A 21858-nucleotide genomic window follows, 5' to 3' on the forward strand; every position below is an offset into this window, starting at 1 on the left:
GTTCTTGTTACTAGGTATTAAAACTATTAAAATTGCAACCTGTATTTAACTGACAGATATATATAATTTACCGTATAATATAAACTTGTGCAGTCTATGCATTGTCATAGTCTAAAGGTGCGAAACTCCATCTGGTGATAAAATGGCTCTTTGGATGGCAAAAGGGCTGGGAGGAAACTTCAGATCCAAAACCCCCTCTACTTTGGGGTGCTTGAGATCTGTTACAAGTGGGTCCTGTGGCTTGAGCTCCTCTCTAGCTGGATGTGCTATGGTGTTTGGATATGAAGTGAGAATCATATATTTGGAATACAGCATGGTCTTACATGTATGAGTTCTGAAAAAGCAATGGTGATAAGCACAATGTTCCATGAGTACTGATTTATATCAGTCCATTTTCATTTTTTCAGGCTTGTCTGTACAGTTCCTAGAAACCATTAAAGTCAGATAAAATAATTTAATAATGTTATGCAATACTGGAAGAACTGCATATGGCTTACAGACCAGTTACGCCTACTAGACTATATAATTTCTATATAATTGAATGGATAGATGTTAGCAGAAAACTGATCAGTTACATCCCAATGTAAACATGGAGTATAAATCTGGTGTCATTATGCCTGAGCTGAGCTCAGATCCTTGTCAGTCAAATACAAGGCCAGATAGTAGCTGCCCCTTACACAGATGCAATGTGGAAGAGTGAAAGGAACCCTCTGCCCGACGCATGGCTCACATAGGGGCCAGCTACAATGTCAGGGCCTGCTCTTTGGGGAACCCAGAGCCAGCTCCCTTGATGAGCCCCCAGGGTTGCACAGCACTCCAAAGGAGGGAGAAATGGAGTAATGACCAGCTGCCTTTCTCCACTCTGCTCCCTAGAACATGCTGGTGCACAAGAACATTCAGAACCTTTGGAACTTTCAGGCAGTGGTGATGGCATCAGACTCCGTTTGTGAATGTTTTGATTTTGGACACTTTTTGTCCTTCCTGGCTCCAACCCCTTCTCGCTCTTACAGATCCTCCACAGCAACTTCCTTCCATCCATATTTATCCTTTCCTCCTATTTCTCCTTCCCTCTCTCCATTTACAATATTTCCACAGCTCTTCCTCCTTTTTCTTACTCACGCTCCTCTTCATTTATCCTCTGCCCACATTTTTTAAATTTCTATTTTAGAAAAGGAAAACAAAACAAATGTTTAAAGTGGAATCCCCCTGCCCCTTTATCATGACATTTGCCCCTCCATCACCCTGACTAGCCAGCTTGTATGTTACATCCTTTCCCCTCCACCCTTAATCTGACTTGCTTATTTAGCCTGAAAAATCTCTTTGATGCAGGGCCTGGCTTCTCCACTGCTCCAACACATAACAGAACACAGAGCTGCTACCCCTGATTGGTACTACCAGAATACAAATAGATAATACAAATAACCATGTTAAGGGACAGTCCTGCCAGTGCAGGTCCCTGCACACCATACCACTTGGGACAGATTGTGTCTCCCTATGGCATAATCCCTCCCCATAGGACAGTGCCACTCCATGCAGCCACGACCTGGTGCTAGTGCTAAAATGGAACAATTTGTCACTTCTCTCAAATCCTGCCTCTAATGGTTTTACATATTCGTTTTTGTCATCTTAGACAACCCACCCCCCCATCCCCTTCCTCTGGATTCCTTCATCCATAATGGAGCCCTGAGGAAATGATCCTCCCATTATCCAACTTGACCCCTGCACATCACCATTTAGGCCAGTGGTTCTCAAACTTTTTTCTGGGGACCCTTTTCACATAGCAAGCTTCTGAGTGCGACCCCACCCCCTTTATAAATTAAAAACACTTTTTTATATATTTAACACTGTTATAAATGCTGGAGGCAAAACAGGGTTTTGTGTGGAGGCTGACAGCTCACGACCCCCATGTAATAACCTTATGACCCCCTGAGGGGTCCCGACCCCCAGTTTGAGAACCCCTGATTTAGGCTTTGTGTCTTAGGCACTGTCATTCTGGTTGTGACTACAAGGGACTGTCTTTGGAGCTCTTAACTGTTGCTCTTTATAAATCCACAGGGACAGGTGTGGAGCAAAAAAAGATTCTCTTCTGGGTGTTCTGAGGTGATCCTGTCAATTTAGTGGTGGAACACACAAACAAGGCAGGGTGGGGTTAGTCTGCAGTAATGCTTCATTTATTCTGATGATAAACCAGCTTCAGGCATTTTTCAAGGCTGACAATTCAGCACCTTTTGCAAGCATTAAATTCACTTCTTTATTAAAAAAGAAAAGAAAAGAAAAATCTTTCCAAGCAAGTAGAGTGACATTGTTTGATACAATGTGAAAAACAGAAAATATTTCCTTGTCATCCATTTGATATATTCAGCCACGGAAGAAACTAAATTGCACCAAACATAAGCAGGCCCTATATACTCATTTGCTGCAGATTCCACCTTTTGCTACAGAGCTCTGCAGCAGGATTTAAACTTTCATTTAAAAAACCTCTTAAGTTCTAGTCTTGCAAAGAAAATATCAGCTAAGTGTAAACTGATGCCGTCCTGTCCATCTGAGTAATACGAGGGGCAGTATCACCTCTTGGATAGAGAACGAGGCTGGGACTCAGGAGACTTGGGTTCAATTTCTGTGTGCCTCAGTTTCTCTATCTAAAACACGGGGCTGATGACACTATCTCCTTTGTAAAGCTCTTTGAGATCTACTAATGAAAAGCACTGTGTAAGAGTTCAGTATTACTGTTACTGAGCCTGCAGGCAGCCTGGAACAAAATCTCAAAGCTGTGAACTGCATCTTCAGTAAGGGAGCAACTTTGAAAATGAATCATGCCAATTTCTATGTCAATATTAATTTCCTTCTGGTTATTTTAACATTCAGATAATTTTTATTATAGGGGTAGCTGGTACCTATATTCAAGTTGCCATTATAAAAGATTCTTGTGACTTTTTATTTTTTTTTATATATATATAAATACCTCCATTGTTTGTAGCAGGCCTCTGAAGTGGGTAGGAGGGAGAGACCTATGGCTAGAGAATTTCCTTTTTTGTCCCATGAAATTCCATTCAAGTTTTGCTGAGAAACTTTTGAAAATCACAATTTCCTTGCTGGCACTTGTGCTGATCAAAAAAATTCAACTTGTCCCTGACAAATTCTATAATGCAGTTATGCAATTTCAACACACAATTCTGCAACACTGGAAATCAAAAAGATGGGTACAGTAAAATAAAATGAATGTATTGTCATATTAACTAGCAGAGGGCACACCTCCGTGATTGTATTTTTCACATTTAATTTAGAAAATCATCATTCTTTTTTTAAAAAATTCCCTAAAACCACCACAGAACTTCCAGTCTGCTGGAGAGGACCATCACAGAATGTATGGGTAGAACGCTGTATAATTTTAGGTCAGTCTAGCTGAGGCATGCAGTATTTCACATAATTGTGTGCATACAACATTGTACACACATCTATGCTTTATTCAAGTCAAATGTTTCTTATCTACATTTCTGTAATGTTGGCTATGATGCCGCTCCAGCACTCTGGCCTTTCTGCTCCTCCTCCTCCCAAGCTCCTCTTTTACTTATCAAACATTAGCAAGTGAAATAAGAATAAGCAAATGAGCTACAATTAAACGTGCCTCTGCCAGGAGTGCTACTTGCAGTTTGGTGGCTCTACCATGCAAAATACAAGCTTCCAGGTGCAATAATGGGGCTGGTGTTAATCTGTAAAGTCCTACATGTTCAACACCTGGATATGTGCACTGGCTTCACTCCTCAAGTGATAATGTGACAATTGTGATCAACTGAAGCCTAGAGCTAAAGGCCCTCTGGGATTGGCAGTAAGACTTCAGAAGCCCTCCTTTCCCTTCCCCCTTCGTTTCAGTAGAACACTAACTTTTCTTGAGGGGACAATGCAATGGTGATCTATTCCCTCAGGCTTTAGAAGATGGTACATATCAGTTAAGGGGGGAAAGCTTTTTCCTGATGGGTTAGGTGAGAATTTTTTGAGTCCAGTATTGTTGGCAACTTTCGTAAAGCCAAATAATGAAGTAAATAAAAGAATGAGTTGTTCTATATCAAAAAGACACCAAGCCTTCCGTCAAATGCTGAGCATTGGCAGGGCTATCACATCAGTCATCATCAGAGTCACCCATAGCCTCATCATCAGTTGCATCTGAGATATGCTTTGGCAGCACGCCAGGGTACACAGCATCAGCAAAGATACCACAGTTAACTTTGATCGATGTCAGTCTTTCAACATTTCTGCCAGCAAACTCCATCATTCAGTGGCAATGTTATCCTGAGTGCTAAATAATTTCTCAAGATTATTACATAGTCACTTTGTAGAATGTCAGTGAGAGATTTCTTATTTCAGGCCTATATTTGAAAGGTGTAAATCTTTCTGCTCATTTATCTTGTGATCTTCCATTTATTTTGTTCCCCCTTCAGACATTTTCAGATCTTTTGTTGGATTATTCAGGAAAGCAAAAGACTAATAGTGCTGGGCTGAAAACAGGCATAATCCAGTCAGGCACTATGCATGTCATTCTGCTGGTATGCCTCAGTAATGACCCACCTCTCCCATACACTGATGCATATGCCTAACATGCCAAAAACTAGCATAAAGAGCTTAGTGATATAGACCAAACTTACTGTGACTACAGCATATTTGAACCGATGAGTTGATCACTACCTTCCTACAGCTTCCCTATTTGTGATCTCTTAAGTAATCCTCTGCCATTGTGTCAGGTTCTACACTATCCCACTGAGTGGTAGAATTATTGTATGTGCTTGATCTCATGTGAGGTAGGATTTTTTTAGTGGCTTAGGAGCACAAGTCCTGCTATGTTGTGCTCCTTAAATCACTTAGGCACTTCTGAAAATCTTACCTGTGGATAGAACTTGTCAAAAATGTCAATTATTACCATGGGGAAATTGAAAAGAAATTGGTTTTTTTAAAAGCTTCTGAGAAATATTTCACTTTTTAAATGAAAAACTGAATCCAAATATAAATATTTTCAGTTTTTGAAAACTGCTCTTGGTAAAAAATTTCAGGTTCCACTAAATAAAAATATGGCTTCCAAAAATCAAATATCTTTAAGAATCCTTTTTTTAATTCCTGATCTTTGACCGGAATGAAAGTTTTCCATGAAGTTTTCTGGTTGAAAAGTCACTTTGCATCAAATGTTTTGACTAGCTTTACTCATGAATCTTAGCAATTGACTGTAAGCAAGGAAAAGATAAGTAGAGTCTGATACCAACATCAGTATAAACAGGATCATAACTAATTTGGAGGATACATATTGCATTTAACAGGTACACGTTTCACAACTTGTTCTTGCAGATTCCAGGAAGACAAGGTGGGTGAGGTCATATATTTTATTGGACCAACTTCTGTTGGTTAAAGAGTCAAGCTTTCAAGCCTACACAGAGCTCTTCAGATTCCAGAAAGGAAGAACATTTATCTCCTCATGACTTTCCTCTACTGGCAAGTTAATATTACTATGATCTGTTTTAAATACCAGTGCCCTCTAGTGTGCCCTCTCAGTAAGACTGAAGTCTATGTAAGTCTATATAATCTTTCCCTTTAAATTTAGTTTCCTTCTGTACCTGATCTCTACATCTGCATCAGAATATTTTTTAAACATTATTTTCCCTTCTAAATTTTAGTTTTCCTGCATGATTTCTTCATCAGACTATTCTTGTGATGTAAACATCAGGAACTGTAGCCAGATGCTTAATCACAAGACGTGTTACAGCAGGGCCAATTGGTTCTGTGAAAACATGCAGTTTATACCGTAGTATGAGTTTCTGGCGGGAGGGGGGAGGGGAAATTGCCAATAGAAATTTAGCTATCCCATCTTGGCCTGTAGTGGTTTCTGGATCTATAGATTCTCCTTGGGGGAGGGAGACAGTTGCAGATCAGAAGGCCATATTTTGCCCATGGGCTAAATACATCCCTTATGTAACTCCATTGCTAATAAATAAGTCCCAGTAAGGTCAAAGTTCATAAATACCTCCCAATCCAGGATTAATGGGATTTTTTTGTTCAAAGAAATATTTTGGCTTAATATTGAATACTTGATTTTTCACAAATGGGCTCTAAATTAGCCCATCAGGTTTTGTAGACGTCACAGTCTGTGGGTACCATACTAGAAGCTAGAAACCTAATGAATTTTTATAATCACAGATAACTGACTCTTGCAATTGATTACAAGGCAAATTTACAGTGCAAAACTTGGAAGCTTGTTACGGCTGGGTTGTTCATTTAAGTAAAACAATGCAGATGTGAGAGAATAAAGCACATAATCCTATGTTTATGGCATCAAATTACCATTATGGGAAAGATTAGATTGTCACAATTTCAGTATCCTGACTTCTTTGAAAGATTAAGTAGATATAGGGAAAGGAAGCAATAATGTAAATATATAACTGTAAGTAGCAAAATAGTATGGGGAAGTTTAATTTAAAAAATACAAATGAGTAATACAATAGAAACTATAAGTCCATGTGTTCCCCAGTAAAACTCTCTTTTAGGATCGCACTGCTACCCTGTTTCTGATTACCATACCTTTTAAACAGTATGAGTCAATACCTTTTCTTAATGGGTTTCTAAAGTTATTATTAAAGTCTGAGTGCTAGCAACACAAAGACTGTTAGTGTAGTCCAGCGGTTCTCAAACTGTGGGTCATGACCATGTTTTAATGGGGTCACCAGAGCTGGTGTTAGACTTGCTGGTGCCTCGGGGCCAAAGCTGAAGGTCGAGCCCCACCACCTGGGGCCAAAGCCAAAGGGCTTTAGCCCAGGGGGCTAGTGCTTGGGCTTGAGCTTTGCCTCCCCGCTGGGGTGGCAGGGCTCAGGTGGGCTCCTGGGGTTGCATAGTAATTTTTGTTGTCAGAAGGGGGTTGCAGTACAGTGAAGTGTGAGAATCCCTAGACTCTAATCTTTAAATGTAGCTTCAATATTGCAACCAGAATTTGAAAGTTAGATTCTGGTCCTACTCCAGGCATTCTGAAGCAGTACGAAGAAGCCAGAAAGTTGCTTTAACCAGCTACCTGGGAATTTCCCTTATGTAAGGGTAATCGCTGAGTAATGTACAGTACAGCTGTTATAATAACATAGCTTTACACATCATGAGCTTTATATGGGGGTGTGGCTGGAGTGTATTTTTGCTCCCATTAGTCAAGGCGGCTCTCTCAATTCAGATTGGTCCTTGGTGAATTTCAGGACATAGGGTTTGGAAACTCCACTCCTAATCTAGGCCTAATGTTCTGAAATCCTCCAGCTTCTTTCCAGTGATATGGGGCCAGATTCTGCTTCCATTAGCACCTATGTACCCCAGGTATGCAAGTAATAGAAGTACTTTTTGTGATCGGTGGGCTAAGTTCAGCAGAGGTTCACAAACTTTTTTATTAAATATTTCACTGAGTGCTTCTTTTTTGGAGGAAAGAGCTATAATTCTCAGGATATGCTAACAAAAAAAAAATTAGAAAAGATAGAGAAATCGAGGTATCCTCAAGTGGCTGTACTAGAAGTCAACAAATATTTATTTGTATTACAGTAGCACCTGCTGGCCCCAATCCACACCACACATCCATTAGGCACCATACAAACAGGAAGAGACAGTCCTTGCCCCAAAAAGACTTCCCACAATGAATAAAAAAAGACAGACAGAAGGTGGAAGAAAAGAAATGTCTCTATTTTACAGCTGGGGAACTGCAGGAAATGTGCTAAAGCTGGAACCTGAACTCACATCTCCCAGTCCAAAACCTTACCACCAAAACTATCTGTTCCTCTCCAGTAATTTGCAGCTAGAGCTGGGTGGTCCTCAAAAAATATATATATATAAAATTTCTGAATGCTTTTAAATCATAGATTCATAGATTCTAGGACTGGAAGGGACCTCGAGAGGTCATCGAGTCCAGTCCCCTGCCCGCATGGCAGGACCAAATACTGTCTAGACCATCCCTGATAGACATTTATCTAACCTACTCTTAAATATCTCCAGAGATGGAGATTCCACAACCTCCCTAGGCAATTTATTCCAATGTTTAACCACCCTGACAGTTAGGAACTTTTTCCTAATGTCCAACCTAGACCTCCCTTGCTGCAGTTTAAGCCCACTGCTTCTTTGTTCTATCCTTAGAGGCTAAGGTGAACAAGTTTTCTCCCGCCTCCTTATGACATCCTTTTAGATACCTGAAAACTGCTATCATGTCCCCTCTCAGTCTTCTCTTTTCCAAACTAAATCATGAACATTAATGAATTTCCCTGCTCTGTAAGCTCGTTGAATAATGAAAATATATTGTTGAATCAGGTATTCAAAATATAGCAAACATTATTGAATAAAGGATTTGATAAATATTATTGGACCAGGGTTACTTGCAATACTTAATTCATCTGACAAATGTAGCCTCTCTTTTCCAGCACACACTGTTCCAACACACTGCAACAAATACATTCTTGAGAATTGTAAACTATTTGATATTTTTGAGACTTTTTTAGATCTGTTTGTCAGATCTCTGCAAATATTTTCTGTGGGTAAATCCTCTCCACCCACATAGTGGATGGAATGCAAAGGAACAGAGGTAAAAGTCAACCTGCCAGCTAGGACTCCTGACCAGTGCAGCCTAGACAATGGAATAGTGGCCACAGCTTTGCCGTGCCAAATGTGCTGGATTGTGGCACCGCTGGATTTAATAAATATCTGGGGGGCTGTGTACTCTCAATTCCTCTAGCATTTTGGGGAGCTGATGGTTCCTCTTCAGCAGCCCACAGGAGTCACACAGCACCTCATAGTTTTGGCTCATAGCACAAGAATGGAGATTGGAGAGACAACTTCTTGCTTTATGGAATGCAACAACAAATCCCTTTTACACATGCCTGAAGAGCCCACCACTTGCTGTGTTTCTGTGTGCTAGAGCACAACATTGTATACAGTCTTATGCTCACAAGGGGAAATCATGTCAAGCCAGGTCAAGAGTCTGGGGAAAATATGGTATGGGCACAAGTGTCCTCATCTTGAATGCATGCACGACCTCGGCTCCATTGTTTGACAGGACAGATCATGGAGAATGATTCACTCCCCTATGACCTTTCAGCTATGCATATCTTTAGCTCTTGTAGGAGGTTCAAGGCCATATGATCTTTTTCAAAGCTCTGGTACAGAGGGCTACCTGTTTTTGACGAGTCCAGGCACTGAGGGCAGTGAATAGGGCAAAGGATTTCAGCAGACAGATAGGCAAGAGTGACTGCCTTAGAGTTCTTAGACTGATCACTGATCTGCATTTCTCTTATTGTACACATCTTGTGGTCCTCTTGTTTTTCAGTGTTTAACGTTATGATGACATGAAGCTAGTTGGGAAAGTGGGATTTTCAGCTTTAATTCCACATTTCTATACTTTGTGTATATTGGACTCTGTAGGGGGTTCTTATCTCTTAAAGCCTTACCTTCTCACATGTAGTTTTGTCTTCTAGGGTATGTCTTCACTGCAGTTAACCTGATTTTCTCCACTCAAGCTAACTTAGCTAAAGTGAGTGTCCACACCACAGAGGGTAACTCAAGTCATATTCAAGGTAGTGTGTGCACACTGTACTGAACCCCATAAAGTGTTATCCCTGGGTTCTTAGCACTGCACTAGTGAACCACTCTTTGAAATCTTTTGTACAATATTGCAGTTAGGGTGACCAGATGTCCCGATTTTATAGGGACAGCGCCGATATTTGGGGCTTTTTCTCATATAGGCACTTATTATCCCCCACCCCCGTCCCGATTTTTCACACTTACTATCTAATTGCAGTAAAAGTTGTCTCTTTTCTGGGCACATGGGCAGAAGTGGGCTAGGCTGGCAACTCATTACAGCACATCGCTTCTGCTTTTGTGTTCATGGCCTGTGTTCCAGCGTGAAGGCATAGAATACTTACCGTGAATTAATGGAGTTCTGACTTAAGTAATGGGAGGCATATACAGAGCATGCGATGGAGGGGAGGGCTTTTCACAATGGCTGGTTGCTCTCAGAAGGTAGCAATAGGATTTGCTAAGGAGATCATGCAGGCTGCCTGTAGCCATGATAGAAGAGTGGAGAAACTCATCCTGATTTTCTTAGCTGATGAATCCTCCTGTGTTGACTGGTGGTTCTGGAGCAGGATCACAGGCACAGAGTGGTGGAACTACATTAGCGTGCAGACCTGGCATGACAATCAGTGAACCCAGAACTTCTACCTTCCTAGAGCTGTGCTAAGAGCTTGCCCCAGACGCGCAGTGTCCAGATATGCAGTAGAGACAGTCCAGAAATGGGTTACTCTTGCCATCTGAAAGCTGGTTACCCCAAACTGCTGTAGGTGGGTGGATAATCAGTTTGGCGACAGAAGTCAATGTTGCTGCTGTGGTGATGAGGTTGCAATTGAAGTTATAGATTGGTAGTGTCCCTGAAGTAATAGCAGCTTTGAGTAAATGGGCTTCCTGAACTGGGCTAGTGCCATCAATGATGCTTGTGCCTATATCTGACCCCTTCCAGGTGCACATTTTAATGCAAATTGGAAAGGGGATTATTTCATTATTCTAAAGACCTTGGTTGACCACAGAGGGAGGGAGAAGAGTTGGGTTGGAAATGGCAGTGCTACAGCCCTCAAGTGAAGGTACACATAGTATTACTAAAAAAAGTCCACCTCCCAGCACACAGCATCCTGCACTACAGTAGTAGATTGGTCTTAAACCAGCAATGATGGCACTTTTATGTTGTCATATCCCACTAACCATGTCAACAATGGCGAATCACTCTATTACCCAGCTGAGATGATGTTGGTACTTCTACCACATTCTCCCTGGTCTGTTTTTCCACAGTCTGCTCCTCCATCTCCACCCTAAACAGGACATGGGAGTCTTCAGCACATTCAAATTGGCTGTGCCCAGAATGATGAGCACCTGCTCCACCTCAGCTGAGACTGCTGTGGCCAGTGTCAGCACCAGACCTGGATCCTTCTCTTCCTCCAAATTCTCAGTGCTTGGTTGTCTTGGCCCTTGAGGTGTTAAAGGTGTACACAAGCTCCAAGCTTGGGGGTGCTGCTGAGCACCTAGTCTTGCTTCTAACATTTTAGGGGAGTTATGCGACCAGGAGTTGTGGTCATTTGCCTGACAGAACAGGTTCTTCAAGAATTTTCTTCTGATGACACTGAGGTCTAGTTCAGCAGATCTCCCCCTTCCTTTCTCCTCTCCCCCCCCCCCACCCCCCCCACCCCGCTCTGCTGTCTCCCGTATGGTAGCTTCATAAGACTTTTGATTGTTGGTTCTGGTCCCAAAAAAATCATGTGTTGATGGCCTCACACCATATGTCTGCAAGAACTTTGGTGTCAACCTCATGCTGAGAGGATGCTCTCCTGGACACCGTCTGATCTGAACAAGTGTAGTGAGAGTGCTAGACAAGTGTTACAGGTATAATAAGCCACATGTTAAGTTGGGGGCTGAACATCCAAGCAGACTATGCTGACTGGAGGTAACTTCTGGTCTGGAACCAAGGAGTAGGGAGCAGGGCCGGCTTGAGGGTTTTTGCCGCCCTAAGCGGCGGAAAAAAAAAAAAGCCGTGACTGGCGGCAGCTCCATCACGCCGCTTTCTTCTTCAGCAATTCGGCGGCAGGTCCTTCCCTCCAAGAGAGACCGAGGGACCCGCTGAAGAGCCCGACGTGCCACCCCTTCTCCTTGGCCACCCCAAGCACCTGCTTGCTCAGCTGGTGCCTGGAGCCAGCCCGGGTAGGGAGACTAACTCCCAGGGGCAATTTTGGTAAGATACTAGGGGAATAGAATGGACTCTAGCTGCATCCACATAGTGTGCAGTAGCTTAAGCAGCAACTGTCATCAAGCTTCTACCTATACCCCGTGGCAGGCCAGCTAGCTTGACTTTAATGCATCATGTTCAAGGTAGGGATTTTTGTGTGTGGATGGGAGTCAGGTTAAGGCCAACACTCTAATTATAATTTCAGTTAACTTTTCAGTGAAGACAAATCCTTTGTTCTCCTTCTAAAAGGAAATAAGGACCAAAAATAGAACAACTTGGCCCATGGTCTACTGTTTATCAGTTTATAACATTGCAATTCCATACAAGTCAATGGGTTTACACTATTACCAAGAGGAGAATCTGGTCCTTTCAATCCAAAGGAAGGCTTGAGAAAGAAAAGACGCAGAGCTTTTCTCATTAGAAGTGGGCACTCTTCTTTCTGTATTTTGTATCTATAAGAATATGCACCAGCCTGTATTTTCTATACAAGATAAAAGGCTTTATTATGTGACTTATCCCAGGGACAGCCTAGGTCCATCATCAAAGCTGGACACTTAAGCAGGCACACAAAATAAACTGAGCATTTGCTTTTGTCAGTGCTTCTCTCTTCTTCTCACTGTCATCTGTTGCACATTTGTTCTGCTTCCAGAATGCAGAATTCCAATTTTAGATAATCTCACTGCAGCCTGCAAAAATGAATTTACAATCTGGCCCACAGTACTTGCCTCTTTGATAACTGTTGGCAAATGCTGACTTTCTTTCAGTGATACCTTAGCTAATGTGGTTATTTCCTTTTCTAAGAGTGGAGAGAAACACCAATATCTCAACCCTGTGTGTAGAAACTTGCCTATTTTAACTTTATAATAACCATTGAAGTCAATGTGGTGGTTGATGTAAAGTAATACACACATTTACAGGAAGAATTGTAAACATGACCATGCCACTTATTCTGTAGAGGCAGGTAATCTTGTGGGATACCTGCTTAAATAGAAAACAGTGACGATGTTTCCTATATAGATCAAAATAATCCTCTTGCAAGAAGGTGACATTTCAGGGAGGGATTATATAACTAATGACATACCAACATCTGTCTAGGAAACATGTTAATGACAAATAGCAGTCAGGGACCCACTTTAGGTCAGGCAGAAGGAACTATTCCCAAGAGTATCATCCGTCTAGCAAGGTGTCTGAAGAATGATGAGTTCATCTCACTGACAAGAGAAATGAATGACAAGGGAGAAAAATACACAGAGGTAGACATCAGCCACTGCTGTCTTGTCGCAGCATTTCTGTTGGGCACATAGCTCAAGTGAATTCCTCTTTCTTTTTAGCATGAAATATTAACAGCTAGAATAGGGAACTGGGAGCCAGGATTTGTGGGTTCTATCCTTGGTTCTTCCACTACTTTTCTATGAGACCCACAGCAAGTTATTGTACTCTGTGCCTTGTTTTACCCATCTGTATCACGGAGATAGTATTGTATTGTGAGGATTAGTTCATATAGAAGTAATCGTACTCAGAGGGTTAATTAATATATTTGAAAAGTGCTTTGAAGATGTAAAACTTTTCAGTATTTTGTGCTTTGCCTCTACTATTGCAGATATTTTATGCTTATAAAATTTGAGTGCAAAATTCTGGATGCAGCTGCACTATTTTAGAAGCTTAACTACACAAGTGCCTGGCAAATAAGGTCATGGGGGTTTTCATTAGGGTTTTCAACTGCAGGCACAATTACTTGGAAGCCAGGCTGGGGGGCAGCTACAAATTAGGACTGATGTGCATGACTTTGTGTCTGTCTGCCACCTATTTCATATATATAAATGTCATGTCATGGAACCTAGTACAATGTAATGCATGCCTCAAATAATGGCTCTCAAAGAAAGTCCAGTTGAAGACTGTGGGATCAAACCTGAGAAAAAGAACATTTTTGAGAAAAAGAACATTTCTTACAAGGCTGGTAAAAGTTGCTTCACGTGCAAAACACTTTTGCTTGACATAGGAAGGACTGCTTCCAGAATTACCCAGAACAGTATCAGAGGGGGAGCTGTGTTAGTCTGGATCTGCAAAAAGCAACAGAGTCCTGTGGCACCTTATAGACTAACAAATGTATTAGAGCATAAGAACAGTAGATCACTGTAACCAGGTTGTCTAGGCAGCACCTCTTAGTGGCCTATTAGGGCACAACTCACCTCTCTGCAGGTCCCCACCAGTCACCCTCATAGATCCCATGCCATGATGCCTTAGTCATCCAGCTCTGGCACATTTGAGTCCTACCTGTCCAGGGTGTTAGACTCTAAGCAAAAAGGAAAATTGAAATTAAAAATAATGATCACCCATGGATTCATTGGTGGCACCACTGCCTTCTGCTCCAAGGTTGTCTCCATGTGGCTAGTCTTTCTGTGAGTCTTCCTGAGCTACCTGTCTCAGGGTCTTGGCTGGACCTAGGCTTCCCTCATCAAGGAAGTACAGGGCCAGCCCACGACATTTTGGCACCTGATGTGGGAAGCTCAAATGACCCCCCCCCCCCATGCCCCCTTGCTTGGGCCAAAACTTTGAAAGGTCTCAATTCTGTCTTCTTCCTGTTCTACTCCTCTCATGGTACTACTCTGCTACCTACCCCAATAAAGGAGAACTAACAACTTAAAATGCCTTGTTCAAAAATTTTAAGTAACACTTAACTTTCAAACACCTGAACAGCAAATGTAACTTTTCTTGTCGGCACAGTAAACACTGGCATTTTTATCTGTTTTAATAATCAAAGTGGTGCTTTCTGTGCCTTCTTGGTTGCAAAGATTTGAACTGCTTCCTGAAGGTCCACAGTCTGGGCCAGCTCATGCTCTATTGAGATGGTTGCAAGGCCGACCAGCCTCTTCTGTGTCATTGTGTAACGTAGATGTGTTTTTATTAACTTCAGCTTGGAGAAGCTGCGTTCTCCACTGGCAACTGTTATAGGAAGTGTTAGAAGTATGCACAGAGCAACAAAAGCATTTGAAAAGAGGGTGGTCATCTTATTTGTGCACATATTTTCCAGAACAGCCTTTGGAGTTGATCCTGCTGAAATGTATCTTGAAAGGGCTTTCAGTTCATCACCTAAATCACTCGCATCAATATTGCGCATGTCATCACGTGTCAACACTGTCTCTAGTGCCCTGCATTGCTGGTGTAGGTCTTCTACGGGTATAGTGAGGAGTTTTGGAATATCATACAACATCCCAAATATATTGCTGTGTTCCTTGAGCTGCATGAAATGTTCTTCAACTGGCTGTGTTGCACAATCTAGCATCTGGTTAAAGAATTCAACTTTGAATTGTTGTTTGGGGTCTCTTATGGGATTCTCCTGTGCCTCATAATCAAAATGTTGTCTTCTTCGGTGACTCTTGTATTCTTGAATGGGTGGGAAAATAGCTTCAGTGTGAAGTTCCTATGCCAACTTCTGTGCACTCTTCAGAACGTTTTGAAATCCCTCATCTGACCGGTAAGACTGTAGGTCTGACTTTGCTTTGTCTAGTTGTTCCAGATATATCAAGGTCAACATCTGGGAGTCTCTTGCTTACAACATTTATTTCAAACAGTATGTCATTACACAGAACTAAGCCACACAGAAATCTGAAGTTATGTATGTTTTTGGTGATTCCATTTCCCTCTGCCACTGTTCTCCCATGAACAGTTCCTGTCATAGCATTATCCTCCATAATGGCAACATCCATCTTCCCAATTTGGTGTTTGATAGGCTTTATCGCCTCCACTCAACTTTCCCATTGTGTGGCACTCAGTGGTTTCAGTGTCAGAGAGGATGTTCCCAGATGTTGCTTCAAAATTTGCCATCAATGAGTTCATGCAGAGAAAAAGACATAGATGCTTTGAATTACATTAAAAAATTCAGCAGCCTCACTAGAAGCTGATGCTGCATCACTGACCACCAAGCTCAATCAATGAGAACTGCATGGGACAAAAAAAGCTTGAGGGTTTAACTCTCAGATCCGTGTCTGCACTCCTCTGTTCTTTCCTCTCATGTTGGCACCATTATTGTAGCCCTGACCTCTCATGTCAGCTATCGCAATTCCCAATTCTTCCAGCTTTTTAAGAAGCAATCCTTGAGGGGGCCATTTAGGGGTCTGGGACAAAAATCTGTCTGGGGATTGGTCCTGCTTTGAGCAGGGGGTTGGACTAGATGACCTCCTGAGGTCCCTTCCAACCCTGATATTCTATGATTCTGTGATTTGTCATACCAGCTCCTGTAGTATCATCAATGTCAATAAATTCTAGAAAATGCTCTCTGACAGTCACCATTGCAGGAACATTTTCACTAGGTTCTGTGGTTGTTACAAAACGCACCATTTAAGTCATTTGTTCTGTATGGCTGACGTCAGGTGTGCAGTCCAGAATAATAGAATAATATCTTGCTGACTTCACATCTGCCACAATCTTCTGTTTGACTTTTGTTGCCAGTAACAGTATGATCTCATTTTGAATTGTTTTTCCAAGGTAGTGGTGTGTACATTTCTTGGGTGGCAACTCTTCTTAGATACTCCTGGAGTACAGCATCAAACTCAGCCAGCAGCTCCACAATTTTAAGGAAGTTTCCATTGTTTGGCACAGCTGATCTGAAGTGCCTCGCAGTGCTAGGTTTTGGGTAGCAAGCATTCTCAAAATGGCAATGAGCCTTTTCAGAACATTTTGCCAGTAAAGAGACTCTGATGCAATCTTCTCTTGATGCTGATCATCAATGGTGGCCTTTACCCTTAGTCTCATTTCAAGCTCTTTCCACCTATGGAATGCTCTCTGGTGATTTGGTGCCTTCTCATGGCATGCCAGATTTCTAGCCAGATTTTTCCAATCCTTTGTTCCTGTAGAACCCAAGGTGGCTGGAACATTAGACTGGAAGAGTTTGCAACAAAAACAGTATGCAGCATTCTGGGTTTTTGAGAACATAAACCATGGCCTCTCCACTTTATCACCACTGGGGATTTCACGCCAGTAATGTGTTGGATGGAAACTTCTATTTTCATTGTCTTTGGGAAACATGAAGTTTTTCACTTGGTGTAGTCCATGCAGTACAAGAAAGTCCCTCAGGCTACTGCTCAAGTGGGTCCACAGTCCTGGATCATCTAGACTTAAGGAACTAAATTCAGCAGCAGCTATTTCTTGCGCCTCCACCACACTCTTCTCTGATCTACACTTTTGTTCAGGAATGTGCATGGTTACATCCATTTGACATGGATATATGGATACTGCAGTAGCTGCCAGGTCACTTGCACTCTAACTGGAAGATCAGGCATCTCCTCACCACTCACATACTCACTGGCTCCTACTACTTCAGTTGACTGCCTGTTCTCCTCAAATGGGTTCAGGGAAGCAGCAGGAAACAGGAAGCTCTCTGAGAAGCTGGTGTTAATCAGTCCAGGCTCCTAGGGGTACTAGAGAGGTACATAAGAGGCTCCGCCTCTTCTCTCTCCTTGCAGCTCCTGCTGCTTTCTGTTATTCCCTCACCTTTTCTCCTGCCTGCCTGTTATATCTCTTGTGCCCTCCTTCCTCCAGCACAGAACTCTACCATCTCTGTGCATCTAGAGCAGAAAGAATACATATGCACCAGCAGCAGACACAATTTTCTACACTCTGGGTCCTAGTGGCATCCCCCACAGTCTGGTATCTGAGGCGGCCACCTCACGGTAAGGCCAACCCTGAGGAAGTAGCAGAACTCTGCTTTCTTTCCTGGACAGCCCTGGCCTGGGCTAGGTCTCCTTTTAACTATCTCTCCATGACTGACATTGGTTGCAGGTGTAGTGAGGCAGGGTCAACTGATGCCACAGGCTTTCCTTAGGCCCTGCACTGGCAATGAGAGGGTTATCTGCCCCATCACATTCACCTTTCCTTTGATCTTCTTCTACACAAAGTTGAAATCACTTTAAAAGATAGTTTCCTTTCTTAGTAAAGACGTTTTTATCTTTGACTATTCAGAATGTGTATAGTGTTTCCAGGAAACAAATACACATATCAAGAGACAGGAGATGGGATTTTGCATTGCACAAGATGAAACTAACATAATGGACTTCTGGAGGCAGACCACAAGTGTCTCTGGATTAGAACCAGACTCCATAACTGCTTTGATTTTTTACCTATGGAGCTTAAATGGCTTGACAGACATGAATCACAACTTATTCTAAATAAAGTCTGAATAACCAAATTCTCTTCTCCAGTAGGTGGTTGTAGCTCCTGTTGTAGGAATTGTGCATGGGTATCCAAGAGCAGAATTTTTGGCACCGAAATAAACTCTTATTTCACTTTACTAATTAACATTACAACCCCTACATAGGCCTCCACTGGGTCAAATTCAATGAAAATAAAAAGTTAAAGCTCTATTTTAATAAGCAAATTGTGTTTATTTATCTGGGAATTCATAGTTTGGTTTTTGGGACAAGATAGAATTCATTCTAAAGATTTTTTATTTTTTTTTAATTCCAGCAATAGAGAAGAATCTCATGTCACATAGTCACCTTTCCTAAATGGCTGTTCCAATTGGAAATAACTCTTCAGAATTCAGATGAAAATTGCTGACCGTGATTTTTGTTGTTGAATTCATAAATCAACGAAAATAGGGATCATTTTGAAGCCTTTTTAATTTATAACTAAAATGCTTCTTGATGCCCATCTTTGGCTTTCCAGAGGCCTCATTTTAGTACCCACACAGTTCCCCTCATGCCAGAGACAGAAAAACACAGCACTCGTGATTCCATTAAAATTGTGTATTTTCTCTAAATTTTAATATTTAAAAAAGCCAGTTGAGACCTATAGTTTATATTAATTATAGTTCTAACTACCCAAATCACAGTGGAGCAGGGAGAGAGTAGAGTTGCAGGATCACAGAAACTAAAGAGGGAAAAATACCCCATTAAGTTATCCAGTCCATTCCCCTGCTGATGCAGCATTGCTACCTACACTATATGTCCTAGTGGGATGTCCAAAATGTCCCTGGCAGGATATTTGCCTTTAAAAATTACAGACAATGCTTTATTAGTTTTCCAGTTTGAACTTTAGTTTGTTACCCTAGCTGAATAATTTGAAATGTCAGGGAAAAGACACACTTTCAGTGGCTTGAAAATGTCTGCCTTAGGAACAAGAGTCTAGGGATGCAGGCTAGGAAATTGCGACCATTCTGTGCTGACAAAGAGGATGCCACAAAACAAATCCAGCAAAACCATTTGTTTGCAATTTCTTTTAAAGCCCAAAAGGAAAAAGGAGGACTCTGTGAGACTGCAATTTAGTTTTAAACTGATTTATTTATACATTGTCCCACGTAGATGTGGGAGTAACATTAAGTCTGCATTGCAAACAAAAACAAGGGGGCCAGATTGTACCATTAAGGCACAAGTCTACATTGGGCTGGTGCAGTGCTGCCCCAAAAGAAGCTCCTGGAGGTAATAGGATTTAGGGAGCTGCTTTGCTTTCTAGAGCAACCTAGCATGCTGGAAGGTATACTCCCTCTGCCCTTAGTCAGCTTTGATGTCTGATATGAAGAAAGGTGGAACTATAGTTCAGCCTGCTCCCTGCCTCATTTGGGAAGTCTGGAATAAAACTGTATCTGAACTGAGGAAAGTACAGGGACTGTAATTGTGGCTGGAATGTGTGCAAGTGGGTGCGGGAAATATCCCCCACCTTATTCATCTCCACAAGGGAAAGGCACAATATGGCACATCCTCCTTGTCCAGTTGTCTCTTGTCTCACTGTAATAGCTTAGTGACTGCATAGTTAAGGGTAAGACACTTTTGCACAATAAGCCATATTTTGACACTTCTATCTGCATGCAGGTTTCAGAAGCTAGTTCCTTTCCACTTAACATACTGCATGTATAGTCCCTGCCCAACTGATGATGAATTTTGGTGGTGGTGAGTTTGGGTTAATTGGACAAGACTTTTTTTTTTGTCATGAGACTCTGAAAAAGCAGTAACCTTTTACTTTTAAAAAAATTTCTAGCATTTTTGTCAACTCCTGACCCTATGTAAACCTGTAAATGCCCTCAGTGAGAACTAATGCATATTTCAAGGCTATATTTACCAAGTTGTAATGCAGTTTTTTTCTCATCAGAATGCTCTGCATAGGTATTATAGGACTTCTGTGAAGGTATTGGTGAATTCTGAAAGTTCAGCTTCACCCTACTATAAACTTCCATTTACAAAGAAGACATTTCTTTTAATTGCAAAGATGACTTTTCAAAGTATAACAGGCTCACTAGGGGCCTGATCTTACTGCCCATCTAACTCACTGGAAGTCATTCTACTGACTTCTGTGGGCTTTGGAATCCGCCCCTAAATTTGTGAGTTTGTCATGGAGATTTTTCCTTATAAATCGAGGGTAACTTTTTGTCAGGAAAGGGAAGTCTTGATGATGTTAGTGTATGATACTCCGTATGTGTTTTTATTAAAGTACCTATGGCATGTAGAGCTATGGACAAGCAAGTAATACAGAGGAATAAATAAAATTTAACTTTAAATTCATGATCATTTTGAGAGGATTTTGAGTGCTTGTTCCTGTCAGCCAGAATCTTCACCTTAGCACTACTACAGGGGTGGCAGCTGATGACAATTTTTTCACCCCTGTGCTTTGTCCTTGGACTTCTACCCTGGAGTTCTGTAGCTCCCTTAAGTAGCACTGCTGGAGAGACTGGTGTGACATGGCCCACCCCCATCCTGGGACAACATCTGCTTTGCTTCCTGTTGTTCTAAATTTAAGGAGTTGAAGTCTCCATGAGCAAGGCAGGATGATGATCCGTGGCGTAGCCAGCTTCTCAGTGCAGGGGGAGCAACCATAAAAAAAGGCACCCCCTTGGCTCCTCCTCTGGCCACGCCCCTCCTTGGCTCCTCCTCCGGTCGCTCCGCCCCCCCCTTGGCTCCTCTGGCCCCGCTGCAGCCATGCTGCGCCCCCCCCCCCCCTTGGAGGGGCTCGGAGGGCCGGGCGCGGGAGAAGGGTAGGGTTACCATATTTTAAGTGTCCAAAAAGAGGACACTCCACAGGGCCCCGGCCCTGCCCCAACTCCGCCCCCACCCTCGCCCCTTCCCCACCCCCGCCCTGCCCCTTCCCGGCCCCACCCCAACTCCGCTGCTTCCCGTGAACATTTGATTCACGGGAAGCCTGAAGCAGGCAGGCAGCAGGTAAGCTGAGGCTGGGGCAGGGGGGCGCGAGGAGGCGTGGCCCAGTCCGGCCCCACCAGCTGAGCGGCTCCCTCCGGGGGCCAGCCAGCCCAGGCCAAGAGGCCCTGGCCCCGGCGACTCCCGCCCGGCTCAGCTCAGGCCCTGGGAGGCCAGCCCCTGGCCCCCGGCCGAGCACCGCCGGCCCCTCCCTCCCTATTTTGCCAGACATGTCCAGCTTTTTGGGATTTCCTCCCAGACGGGGATTTGAGGCCCAAAAAGCCGGATATGTCCGGGAAAATCCGGATGTATGGTAACCCTAGGGAAGGGGTGGCGGGTGGGCGCTGCTCGCTTCTCCTGGGGGCTGGGTGGAGCGGAGCAGTGGGGCGGGCAGCAGCTGGCGGGCAGATCCCTTCTCCTCGGCAGCTTCCTGGTTCCCTCGCCCAGGCAGCCCAGCATTTTTTTCAAAACCGGAGCCTGCTGGGCTGCTGCTGGGCTCCTGCAGGCAAGGGGGAGGGGCAGCATGGCTGGACTCCGGAGGAGCCATTTGGGGGGATGGCGGGTGCAAATGGAGGAGCGAAGCAGCCGGGCTCCTCAGCCATCACGCCCCACGCTCAGCGCGGCCGTCTCCTGCGGCGGCTCAGGGCTCGGCGGCCGAGCACTCCGCAGCTGGCGGGTAGATCCCCTCTCCCCGGCAGCTTCCTGCTTCCTTCGGCCTGGAAGCAGGAAGCTGCCGGGGAGAGGGGATCTACCTGCCAGCTGCGGAGTGCTCGGCCGCCGAGCCCTGAGCCGCCGCAGGAGGCGGCCGCAGCGGCGATGTTGGGGCTGCACTAAGCGTGGGGCGCAATGGCCAAGGAGCCGGCCCCTTTACTCCTCTGGCCACGCCCACTCCTCCCCCCCCCAATGCCTCCGCCAGAGTCCGACCGTGCTGCTCCCCCACTTGCCTGCAGGACCCCAGCGACGGCCCGGCAGGCGCCG

General features: G+C 43.4%; 1 long non-coding RNA gene across 1 annotated transcript in view; it reads left to right on the forward strand.

Moving 5' to 3' along the window:
- Positions 1–21858, forward strand: part of LOC128839566 (uncharacterized) — a 147786-nt gene that overhangs the window by 31138 nt on the left and 94790 nt on the right. The window lies entirely within an intron of this gene.

Source organism: Malaclemys terrapin, chromosome 6 (genome assembly GCF_027887155.1).
Source record: "Malaclemys terrapin pileata isolate rMalTer1 chromosome 6, rMalTer1.hap1, whole genome shotgun sequence".
In the NCBI taxonomy this organism is placed as follows: Eukaryota; Metazoa; Chordata; order Testudines; family Emydidae; genus Malaclemys; species Malaclemys terrapin.